Consider the following 12599-nt stretch of genomic DNA (forward strand, 5'->3'; position numbering starts at 1 on the left):
CTGTGGAACTCTCTTCCTCAGAACTTAAGATCTGCAGTGTTATGGCCCGTCTAGGCGCGGCCAGACCACAACATAAAGGGTGATCCATCCCCGTCCAACCCCAAGCAGCACGTCACACACTTACTATTTTGTGACAGTGATTTATTTACAATAGGTGCGGTTAAACAAAGGAAGGGAGCATATCATAGCTTCAGGGTGAACCCAAGGCCAAAACAACAAACAAAAGTAGCCTATCTCAGGAATAAACGAAACTTACCTACTCAAAGGAACTAAACAAAACGACAATCACTTTCCTCCCTACCTAACAAAAACAGGAGAAAACTGATCAACCAAAAAGGCGGTCCACCCCTACATGCTCTTACATTACATAATACGTCGATACAGTGACCGGTCTGCCGGCTGGGTTGGGCCGAGGATGAATGACTGGGCAGTCCCTGGCGGGCTCTTCTTATCCGCTGTCTCCCAGTCCTCAGCCAATCGGTGTGAGCCATCCACCCTGGATGCACCAATCCCGGAGGAGCACCTGGACACTCAAATCCACACACAATTACGGTCACAGTCGTAACACCCCCTTACCCAAGAATTAACATTAACCCCAAAATGTTTAATTCAAGGAGACAGTGCTCTAGACAGGGTGTCAGCCAATACGTTATCCTTCCCTTTCTTGTAACTGATCTCCAAGTTAAAATCTTGCAATAACAAGGACCAGCGCATAAGTCTTTGATTGGAGTTGCGCATTTGGGAAAGGAACACCAGTGGGTTGTGATCGGTAAACACCTGCACAGGCAGCACACTTGACCCAGCATAGACCTCAAAATGCTGTAACGCAAGGAGTAAGGCAAGGGCCTCTTTTTCAATGGTGCTATAATGGGTCTGGTGTCTGTTAAACTTTCTTGAAAAGTAGCAGACGGGATGATCTACGCCGTGATCATCTTCCTGTAACAGAACAGCGCCTGCGCCACACGAGCTGGCGTCAACGTCTAGTTTAAAAGGGCGCTCAAAATTCGGCGCAGCTAGCACTGGTGCACTGCACAACAATGCTTTGGCAGATTCGAATGCCACCTGACATGCTGGAGACCAAATAAAAGGTTTTAAGGGGCTAACAAGATCAGTTAGGGGACTAACCACATCAGAAAAATTTCTGCAAAACCCTCGATAAAAACCGGCCATTCCTAAAAAATGACGCAGTGCTCTTTTTGTCTGCGGGACAGGAAAATCAACAATGGCCTGTACTTTCGCAGCAACAGGGCGCACTTGCCCCTGTCCGACCTGTTTCCCTAAATAAGTAATGGTGGCTTTACCAAACTCACACTTAGAGAGGTTTAGTGTGAGAGAAGATTCACAAAAACGTCTGAACACCTCAGAGAGCGTTTCCAGATGTTCTGACCATGTTGGAGAATAAATGACAATGTCATCCAAGTATGCCTCACAGTTTCTCACTCCAAACAATACCTTCTGCATTAGACGTTGAAATGTTGCGGGTGCGTTTCGCAACCCAAAGGGCATTACCGTGTATTGGAGGAAATGATCTGGAGTTACAAACGCGGAGACTTCAGAAGCTCTGGGGGTTAACGGGACTTGCCAATATCCTTTTAACAGGTCTAATTTAGTGACGTATGTAGCTGAGCCGACACGATCAATGCAGTCCTCCATTCTGGGGAGAGGGAAAGAATCCGGTTTTGTGACAGCATTAACCTTTCTGAAATCGGTACAGAAACGTGGGGTGTCATCTGGTTTAGGCACCAAAATACAGGGTGAACTCCACGCACTGTTACTGGGCTCAGCTAACCCATGTTTAACCAGGTATTCGACTTCCTGTTGCATTAAATTCCGCTTGGTTGGATTTACTCGATAAGCATGTTGCTTTATTGGCTTATCAACTTCCACAACGATATCATGAAAGAGCACAGACGTCTGCCGCGGATGGTCAGAGAAAAGCAGCAAATTAGCTTCAATCAGATCAAGGATATCTTTGCGGGCGGAATCTGACAGATGCGACAGGAAAGAGTCTAAGTTTTCTAACGCTTCTGAGTTTCGCAAACGGGCCAACGGCATACAACTGCTCTTGTCAGTCAAGTCATCATCTTGCAAAACATACAATGGGGGTGCCGAACACACAGAGACAGGCGTTATGGGTGTAGTTTTGTCAGCTGCCACGTCCTCTCTAGAAACATAGCGTTTAAGCATGTTAACGTGGCAAACCCTCAGTTTTCTCTTTCGATCAGGGGTTTTTACTGCATAGCTAGTGTCACTTATCCTTTTGTCCACCTCATAGGGACCAGAAAACCGCGCATGGAGGCTAGACCCAACTAAAGGAAGCAACACTAGAACCTTTTCACCAGGAGCGAAATGTCGGACCACTGTCTTTTTGTCATACCGGGCTTTCATGTTGCCTTGTGTTTGCTCCAAATTGTCACGGGCCAACTGACATGCCCGGAAAAGACGCTCTCTAAAACTGCAAACATAATCTAACACGTTATGCTCGGCTCGCTGCGACTCAGATAACCACTTTTCTTTAAGCAGTCGCAGGGGACCGCGTACAGTGTGTCCAAAAACCAGGTCAGCCGGACTAAATCCAAGGGATTCCTGGGTGGTTTCTCTAACAGCAAAAAGCAAAAGCGGAAGTCCCTCATCCCAGTCTTTACCTGATTCAAGGCAGTATTTGCGCAACATGGTCTTTAGGGTTTGATGAAATCGTTCCAGTGCACCTTGACTCTCTGGGTGATAAGGGCTGGACGTTTGATGTTTAACTTTTAACTCCTTTAAAACCTGGGCAAACACTTTTGACATAAAGTTTGTTCCCTGATCAGTTTGAACAACCCTGGGTAACCCAAAAGTCGAAAAGAACTTCGTGAGGGCTTTCACAACGTTCTTTGCCTTTAAGGTACGTAATGGAATTGCCTCCGGAAAACGAGTGGCAGCGCACATTACCGTTAACATGTACTGGTGGCCTGATTTTGTTCTTGGCAACGGGCCCACACAGTCCAATAGAACTCTCTCAAACGGCTCACCCAGCGCTGGAATCGGGTGAAGAGGCGCTGGCGGAATCGGTTTATTTGGCTTTCCCACCACTTGGCATGTATGACACGAACGACAATATTTCACCACATCTGATTTTAAACCAGGCCAAAAGAAGTTACGTAATACACGATGATACGTCTTTTTGACCCCAAGATGTCCAGCTAAGCAGGCATCATGCGCGAGACTGAGAATCTGGGGTCTATATTCCTTTGGCACCAAAACCTGGTTTACCCGATGCAAATCAGTTGAATCAGGAGACCAAGATCGCAACAGTACACCATTCTCAATGAAATATTTTACGGGAGCTTTAGATCCCTCTCTGTCCACAACAGAGGAAAAACAAGGCACCAGTGAAGGATCACCCTGCTGTGCTTTGATCAACAGCTCTCTGGTAATATTCAAGCTCTGATTAATGTCCTCAGGTATCATTTCAGGGACGTCACATGTGGAGAGTTTCACAGAATCAATGGGTGACACGAAAGAGTCGTCTTCATCAAGCGTAGCCATAAACGACCCCGACAAATCCACAATCTCACCCATTTTACGAGCCTGAGCACGAGTAATTGCACACGCAGGAAACACCTCTGAAGCAGTGGAGCTTGAGTCAGCAGCAAGGGCAGGAATATCAACAACTTCTGGCGGGGGAAAAACATGCCCACCAGCTAGATCATTACCAAGAATGAAGGAAACTCCTTCGATTGGTAATCGCTGGCGCACGGCGACTTTAACGTAGCCCGACACTAACGGCGAGTGCAGGTGCACCATATGCAGAGGGGCTTTGGTGACGCTCATTTTTATTCCCCATACTAGTATGTCGGAACCACAGGATGTTTTTTCAGACAAAGGCAGCACAGACTCTAGTAGAAACGAGTGGTACGCACCCGTATCTCTAAGAATCGTGACTGGCACTTTATCATGTTCTTCACCTGTCAACGAAACAAAGCCACATGACACAAATGGTAGAAACTGCGGATCAACGTCAGTTTTCGGGTTTTGTTCAGCCTCCACGTGCACTTTTGGCGAGCAAGCGGTTTTAATCAAACCCACGCCTGCGGGAAATTTAGTGCCCCTCGCTTCTTTTCTTTTTAATACTGGACACGCAGCAATCAAATGCCCTGAATCGTGACAATAAAAACATTCCCGACCGTTTGATTTAGCACTAAACTGTGGTACGTTTTTACGCACTGCACTTGGTGACCATTTTCGTTCAGATAAATTTTCCTGAAACGAATTCTGTGCACGGAACACACTTTTGTGTGTTAAAACAAACTCGTCAGCCAGGAGAGCCGCGTTAGTGAGAGACGACACCTTTTGTTCGTTTAAATAAGTCACGATGCGTTCCGGCAGACACTTTTTAAACTCCTCCAGCAAAATAAGAGTTTTCAACTCTTCCACGGTTTTAACTTTACATGAACAACACCATTTCTCAAACAACACATTCTTTTCTCGCGCAAACTCAACAAAAGTCTGGTTAGCAGCTTTATTAAGAATCCTGAATTTCTGGCGATATGCTTCAGGGACAAGTTCATACGCCTGCAGCACAGTTTTCTTAAGAGTTTCATAGTCTAAACTCTGCTCCATAGACAGGCTTGAACACACCTCTTGGGCTTTCCCCACAAGCTTACATTGGAGTAGGAGGGACCAAAACTCTTTCGGCCACTTCAAAGCAGCAGCTATGCGCTCAAATGCACTAAAATAGGAGTCCACCTCAGACTCGCGAAACGGGGGAACCAACTTGATGTGTTTACTTATGTCAAAACCAGCAGAAGAAGCACTTGTGCTTGATAACGTTGGGGAAACACCCGCTGAGCCCTTTTCAAGCTCAAGAGCCCTGATACGGAGATGCATAGCCTGCACTTCCAGCTGCCTGTTGCGGGTCTCCACCTCCTTTATGCGGAGCGTGAGGCGCAGATCCTCAGTGGACGTACCTTCACCGGATTCAAAAACCCGATCAGCCTCCGTCCCAGCAGCAGACGCATCAACTGCGTCAGCAGCCGCTTCAAATGCAGTGTCATCTGTGCCTGTCACTGGCTGGTTTTCCGCATCATCTCCCCGTGGTAGAAGCACACCTTTTTCCACTAGCTTTTCAGCCAGGGCATCCTTCAACTCTGCCTTGCGAGCACTGTAAGACACTTCCACATCGTAAGAGTTAGCCACAATGAGCAGGTCCGCTTTCTTACACTTGTCAATTTTTTCCCATGAAGGTGCTCTCACAAAACCGTCCAGCGAAAACTCCATACTCACACACACACACCCCCACACAAAAAACAAAACCGCCAACCAGAAAAAAACACGCCAACCCCACAAACCAACAAGCGAGAAAAGAAACGGAACGAGCCCCCAATTATGTTATGGCCCGTCTAGGCGCGGCCAGACCACAACATAAAGGGTGATCCATCCCCGTCCAACCCCAAGCAGCACGTCACACACTTACTATTTTGTGACAGTGATTTATTTACAATAGGTGCGGTTAAACAAAGGAAGGGAGCATATCATAGCTTCAGGGTGAACCCAAGGCCAAAACAACAAACAAAAGTAGCCTATCTCAGGAATAAACGAAACTTACCTACTCAAAGGAACTAAACAAAACGACAATCACTTTCCTCCCTACCTAACAAAAACAGGAGAAAACTGATCAACCAAAAAGGCGGTCCACCCCTACATGCTCTTACATTACATAATACGTCGATACAGTGACCGGTCTGCCGGCTGGGTTGGGCCGAGGATGAATGACTGGGCAGTCCCTGGCGGGCTCTTCTTATCCGCTGTCTCCCAGTCCTCAGCCAATCGGTGTGAGCCATCCACCCTGGATGCACCAATCCCGGAGGAGCACCTGGACACTCAAATCCACACACAATTACGGTCACAGTCGTAACATGCAGACTCAGTGATTACTTTTAAAAAACAGCTAAAAACATCTTTTTAAAATTGCATTTTGTTAACTTTTGACTGTTTTTGTTTTACACCTTGTTTTATACCTTTTATACCTTTAAATAAAATTAAATAAATTAAATAAAAAATGCTTTATTATTGTGGCCGTGGTCTGCGATGCTGCTGCAGGTGAGATGGACTCACCTTCACTGCATCTACAATCATGCCTCACTGGCTTAAAACCTGTGCGCTGCTTGTGCTGTTGTTGTTTTTGGTGTTGATGTGTACAGCCGGCAGCAGTCAGTGAGATGTCGCCTTTTACACCCGACTGCATGGACACGGACACGGTCGGGGCTGAAAGCCGACACCTCACTGATTCTGATGTTTCGGCGGGTCCGCGCTTTGTGTATACGTCCTTTTTGTGCTGATTTTGAAGTTGCAGGTTTTATCTCTCTCCAAACAAAATTGACTGAACCAGCAGCAAAAGAAGATCCAAACTACGCTTCACATAAACATTGTCATGAATTTCCTCTTACTATTGCTGTTTCACTTCCAGCACAATACAATCACACTTGATGCACAGCTCTCTCTCTCTCAGTGTACTTTAAGAACAGTTTCCAATCTAAAAATCTCTGTTTTCTGCATTGTTTGCTTGCCCCACAAGTCTACTGTTGTTTACAGCGCTGTCGGACGCTGTTTTTTTTCCTTTTACTTACATCTGAAAAGAAAACCTCATTTCTGCTGCTGAATAAGCTACTGGACAAATTTAAACTTTTTAAAATGATTGCAAAACACTTAGTTGTGTCTCTAATAAAACCTCTAACGTTACTCTGCCTCACTTCAGCAGATCAGGTAGTGTTCATATGTTGATTCATGGTTTTCTTTCATTTTTGATCTACTGCAGAATATTTTGAGGTCATCTGCTATAAAATCCCAGGCCAGGAAAATTGCCTTCATGTTTTTTCTGCATTTTATCCTCAGTTACTTTGACACAAAGGCATCTGCTGTGATGTTCACACCTTTGATAAAGTCTTGCAAGTGTCTTGCAAATTTCCCCAAATCGAATTGAATCGATTCTAGAAATCAGTGATGATACCCAGCACTGGTGATCATTTTTTCAGGGGCTTGTTCAGGTTAAATAGAACAAAATACAAACACTAAAACATGTTAAAAACACAACAGCCTTAATAAATGCAAATAGTTTGGATCCGGAAGCAGGATTCACACGTCATCACTTAAAGATTGGATATTCCACCTGCTGTGAACGTTTTAATGCAGTACAGTTGTTATTATCATCGGTTGTCACCTCCTGCTTATGACAGTTAAAATAAATAACATTCATATAAGAAATAAAATTGTCTCGTGTAAACTGTATGTGGTGTTAAATAGGCCTATACTACTGTACTTTAATGTCGGTCATAAGGGTGTTACTTCAAGAGCCATATATTTTATGAGGTGGCACTCATTGTGAAAAGTTTGAGAACCACTGCCATAGAAAAAGTAAGCTGCTCTTACACAAACAAACATGAAACACATTAGATGCTCAGTTTCACTCACATGAAACAAATCCCAAACAAAAACAAGAGGACTTCAAGAGAATCCATCCATGACAAATGGAGAGTTCGTGGCATGACTGTAGTCTGAACTGAACAGAGAGGTTTCATCAACAGCTTTGTCTGTGGGTGGAGGAAAGAGGAGGAGGAATTCTGCTGTCGTAGAGGAAGAAACTTTGACTGCAGTTGTATGATATTAATCTAAGTGGACATGTGTTATAAAGAGTATGGGTTGAGAGTAGCATTACAAAACAGCAAAAGAGGGAGACTCTGTTACTTTAACTCTGTTTTTGAGTTGGTGGTGGTCAGAGGGCCCGGTGGCGCCAGTGTCCGGCAGCCTCGTCTCTGTCAGTGCGCCTCAGGGCAGCTGTGGCTACAATGTAGTTTCCCATCACTAGTGTGTGAATGTGTGTGTGAATGGGTGGATGACTGAATGTAGTGTAAAGCGCTTTGGGGTACAAATACAGGCCATTTATCATTTACTATTTAAAGAAGAGACTGATTATAAAAAATATAGCTGATGAATTTTGTTGACGTCTTGAAGACTTCAGAGTCATTTAGCCTCAACTCTGAAACATCTCTGAGAAAGGATTGTGGGAAACACTGAAGAGACATGACCGAGGAAGCTGGTTCTCTTTTGTATCCAGAGTGCAGGAAGTGTTGCAATCTGCTGCACAGCTTCCAACCACAAAACCATCATGGCGACTCAGTATTTCTCTGCTGTCTGACAGGGACAGGCCTAAACGGTGATTTAGATTCAAATGCATTTAATTTCCCTTCTTATTCACACAATGAATTTTTGCAGTTATGTTTTACTAAATACTAACAGAGCAGATTGCAGATTTGTAGCCTGAGCTGAAAATCTTCTTCACTCACCTGCAGATTGGAAAATCACCAGTGTTGGTTGAGTTACTTGAAAAAAGTAATCAGTAACTAATTACTGATTACTTCCCCCAAAAGTAATCCCGTTACTTAACTGATTACTTCTTTTCAAAAGTAATTAATTACTTAGTTACTTTTTAAAAACACGATTTACAACCTGAAGAGGTGATAAAGCGATAGATCTCTCAGCCCAATTCTACTTTTTCTGCATAATCCATCATACAAAATGTAATCAAATGGAAAAGTCTCTTTTTAAAACTTGTTTTATTAGTTTTAATCTTTTAACTTTATGCATCAAGCAAAAATTAAATTATATGCAACATTCTCTGACTGGAAGAATTTTTTTTTAACATTTAAACCTATTTTCTGCACATTCCAGCACAAAAAATGTAATATTGTTTGGTGTTTACACTCAGTCTTTCAAATAAATGCAAGTGTCCTGTTACTCTATTTTCACCTGTATAGCAGGCGGATGTTTACCCTGGTGCAGGTGTGCCGCATGTCAGTGGAAGAATTCGCGAGTTTGTCTGTGAATTTCCCATTCTTTAGCAGCGCACTCGGTGTTTGCTCGGAAGTTAGGGTGTTTTTTTTTTTGCTGTAAAAAGAAGTTTTCTTCCCATGCAGTGAACAACGGAACCTAATGTTTTTGTCACTTTTTACGGAATCAAACTCAAAGTAAGGTCAGTACTTCCATGCTTTAGAAGCTGCACGCTCATACTCTCTAACCATTCGATATATTATCCAGCTGTTGCCACAAACGCTTACGACATTGTCATGAGACACTCTCGCAAAAAAAATCACAGTTTTAGTAACGCAGTAACGCAGCACAGTAGCAGCACACTTGTAACGCGTTACTGCCCATCTCTGAAAATCACACCCAAAAACCTGACTTTAAGAGAATTTATCTCTGGAGAGAAAACTGTCTGCAGTCTGAACCAAACAGAGAAGTTTTTTGTGAACATGGGAGGGGGGAAGGAGGGCGTGAGTAAACATTGTGATTTAAAGCACTTCTGCTAAGCAAGAGAGGAGAAAGAGAAAGCAACTGAGATATCACAAATTTTGCACATCTTCCTGATCCATGAAATGGAAATATAAATACTTGATTATGTAAATACTGGAATACAGCTTTGCTGTTGTGCAGAACAAAAGTCATGAAGTCCAAACTAAACTTTCTTGATGTGACTGGTTATTGTTGTTATGACCATGAATAAAAAAAAATCCCACATTGAAAGTTTATTTATATACAAGCAAGCACCTGCAAGCAGTGGGGAGGACAAACTCCCTTCATAAATCTATGGCGGAACCAGGCCCAGGGAGGAGAAGCAATCTTGCACGAATCTTTGAGGTGGTGTAAAGAAACAAACACAAACAGTGGAAGAGAAAATAGAGACTATCTAGCATAGTTGAGATATGTAAACATCTGCAGAATGAAAAAGTGAAAATGGTGAGTGGAAAATAAATGCTCAGTGCATATAGGGGAAGTCAGCAGCAGCTTGGTGGATGGGCCTGAAAGCTAAAGCTGAAGGTGAATAGAATTAATGATAAATAAAATGATCAGTAGCTAAAACTCTAGTGTGAATCGTAACGTTGACTTTGTCCTGTAGGCCTACCTGTTGCCTCGAACAGCCTTCACAGAACATAATAATATCATCTTCATTAGCACATAGACGACTCAGGATCTGATGGTGAAAGATAATTTTTGACATGTTTTACTGGCCAGGTAACATGTTGTTACCTTCCTTCACATCCATAGAATTAGTTTTGGGTTAAACTGAAGTGACAGCCCTGCAGATCAAAGTATTGGATTATTTCCTGTCACAGAGTGAGAGACATGGTACATCCTGGACCTTCACAGGGCTGACACAGAGAGACAAACAACTAGACCAGGAAACAACTAGAACAACTCCAGGCCTCGGCAGGCTGAATCCAATTATTATGGTAAATGGCCTGCATTTGTATAGCGCTTTTCTAGTCCATAGGACCCCAAAGCGCTTTACACTACATTCAGTCATTCACCCATTCACACACACATTCACACACTGGCGATGGCAAGCTACATTGTAGCCACAGCTGCCCTGGGGCGCACAGCCTCCAAAGTTTCAGGTGACAAAAAAGGCGCCGAACATGTATCAAGCATCTTATACCTAATAAAGTGGCCACAAGTAGAAACTATAAAATTCTGTTTATATTTTTGCACTTGTGTCAGTCTGAGTGAGTCCAGTTTATCACCAGCTGCTGTTTTTTCCTACTTTTCTTCCTCAGTAACATTGTTCATCTTACAAAACAAACGTTACTTTTTTTAATCTTCTTTTGAATCTTACAAACTTTGCAGAAGAAGAAACAAAAATGTTTCAGTTTGACCTCTAGGTGGCAGTGTTGTCTTAGTGCTACCATAGCCACCTACAGAGGACTGCAGGAACAGTGTCAATATGTTGGAGCTGTAAAATAAATATGTGTGTGACTGAAAACTGACCTTGATCAGCCGCCAGTGATCCAGCCAAAGTGTGGGACACAAACACTATTAAAATATGTTTCATTTGGATTTCAGACTTAAGTTTTCCCAAATGTTAAAAATAGAAGAAATAAAAGACATATTACGTGAAATATATACAATTTTTGACATTGTAAGAAACACCTGTCAGTTTGCACATAAGATTTTAGTCATACTGACAATAATTTAACCCTCTTATATGGTCACTTTGTGTTTTCTTTGCTAAATACTTCAATCCTCTACACATGCAGGCATAAACATCCATTAAAGATCCAGACCTACATGAAATATAGGCTAAGATATATCTGCAAGACAAATGGGAGATAATCATCATCACGTGGTATTTGATATGTTCCTGTGAGTTGGTAATCTATCTATCCATCCATCCATCCATACATAACAAAGCACACACACATAATCTGGGCTTTCACTCCCTCGCATTGGACCTGTTACTGTAATCAGAGACAACATGAAGCTCTGATCGAAGAGTGTAGCTGCTACAGCTCTGCCACCACAGTCTGAAGCAGGAATAAGGTTTGACAGAGAGCTTCCTCTGTGACAGGATAATATGTTGAAGTTTCTTCTTGTTTCTGCTTTATGTTCACAGAGTAGGTGAATTTATCACTCAGTGTAATGCAGACAGCAGCGTGTTCAAGGTTCTTTATTTGTCACATGCATAGTTATACAAGTATAACACACAGTGAAATGTAACCTGACACGCTCCTCGACATGTGCAAAAATGGGGGGGGGGGGGGGGGGGGGTAGAGGAAGAACATTATATATATATATATATATATATATATATATATATATATATATATATATATATATATAGTATATACGTTGGGTGAGTGTGCAGTAGTAGCAGCAAGCAGGTGAATTCTGTGCATTAATATGAATAGACATCTGACTATTTTACAGGACAGACAAAATAAACATATATAAAATTAAAGGAATTTGGAATGTACATTGTGCCTTGGTTTAGGGTGTCTGGAAGAGTCCTGTCTCAGTCAATTATAGTGTGGACACACTGAGAGGCCCACTCCTGTTTTTCTCTGTTACTGACTCACAGGAACATCCCAGATGTCTCAATCCACCCGAAAGCATGAGTCACGATCAGTCACTGAGAACCACGTGACGATGATCTTTCCATCCATCTGACAAACATGTCTCAGAATATGTTTTCAAAGCTGAATCCAGGTCTCCTTGACTTCTGTCACCACACACAGACATGGCATGTATAGTTTCAACACTCCCTCAAACCCCCATCTTCTTTTATTTGAGCCACACTGGTTCATCTAAAGCTGATCTCAATAGCTACAAAACAAATTTGACCCAGAAGAGACTTTGTGTGCTTTTGATCGGTAGGCCCACCAAACTCCTTCACAGGAAGCTGATTTCAGCTCTCTGACAAACAACGTCTTGATCCCTGATCCGATGAATCTCACGCAGTAGATAATGCAGGGTTCTGGAGCTGAGGTGGGTGAGAGGACTCGCCCAGCCTGACTGCCTTGTTGCACAGGAGTCTTTGCTGCTTGGCCTGATACGAAGAAACCTGAGTAGCCCTGCAGGCCAATTCTGAGTCACACCTCTTATGGCAGCTCCCCTCTCGATCGTGACGATGATGATGATGAACACCTCTGGGCATCCAAGTTTATACTTTACCCCATTCACATCCCATTCTCTTGCTCTCCCTCTAATATCAAGTCAACCAATTAGGTTTTGACATAAGATTCACTGATCTTCAGCCCCACCTTATTATCCTCTCCATCTCTGACCTT

General features: G+C 43.0%; 1 long non-coding RNA gene across 1 annotated transcript; it reads right to left on the minus strand.

Annotated features, from left to right (window-relative positions):
- Window positions 1-124: 124 nt before the first annotated feature.
- On the minus strand, window positions 125-6337 carry LOC145421881 (uncharacterized). Its single transcript, XR_013903258.1, has 2 exons — window positions 5588-6337; window positions 125-5153 (listed from the first exon to the last, which is right to left on the minus strand). It is a non-coding gene; the product is annotated as an uncharacterized LOC145421881 (long non-coding RNA).
- Between the last annotated feature and the right edge of the window lie 6262 nt (window positions 6338-12599).

The sequence above is a fragment of the Astatotilapia calliptera genome, chromosome 3 (assembly GCF_964374335.1).
Source record: "Astatotilapia calliptera chromosome 3, fAstCal68.1, whole genome shotgun sequence".
Taxonomy (NCBI): domain Eukaryota; kingdom Metazoa; phylum Chordata; class Actinopteri; order Cichliformes; family Cichlidae; genus Astatotilapia; species Astatotilapia calliptera.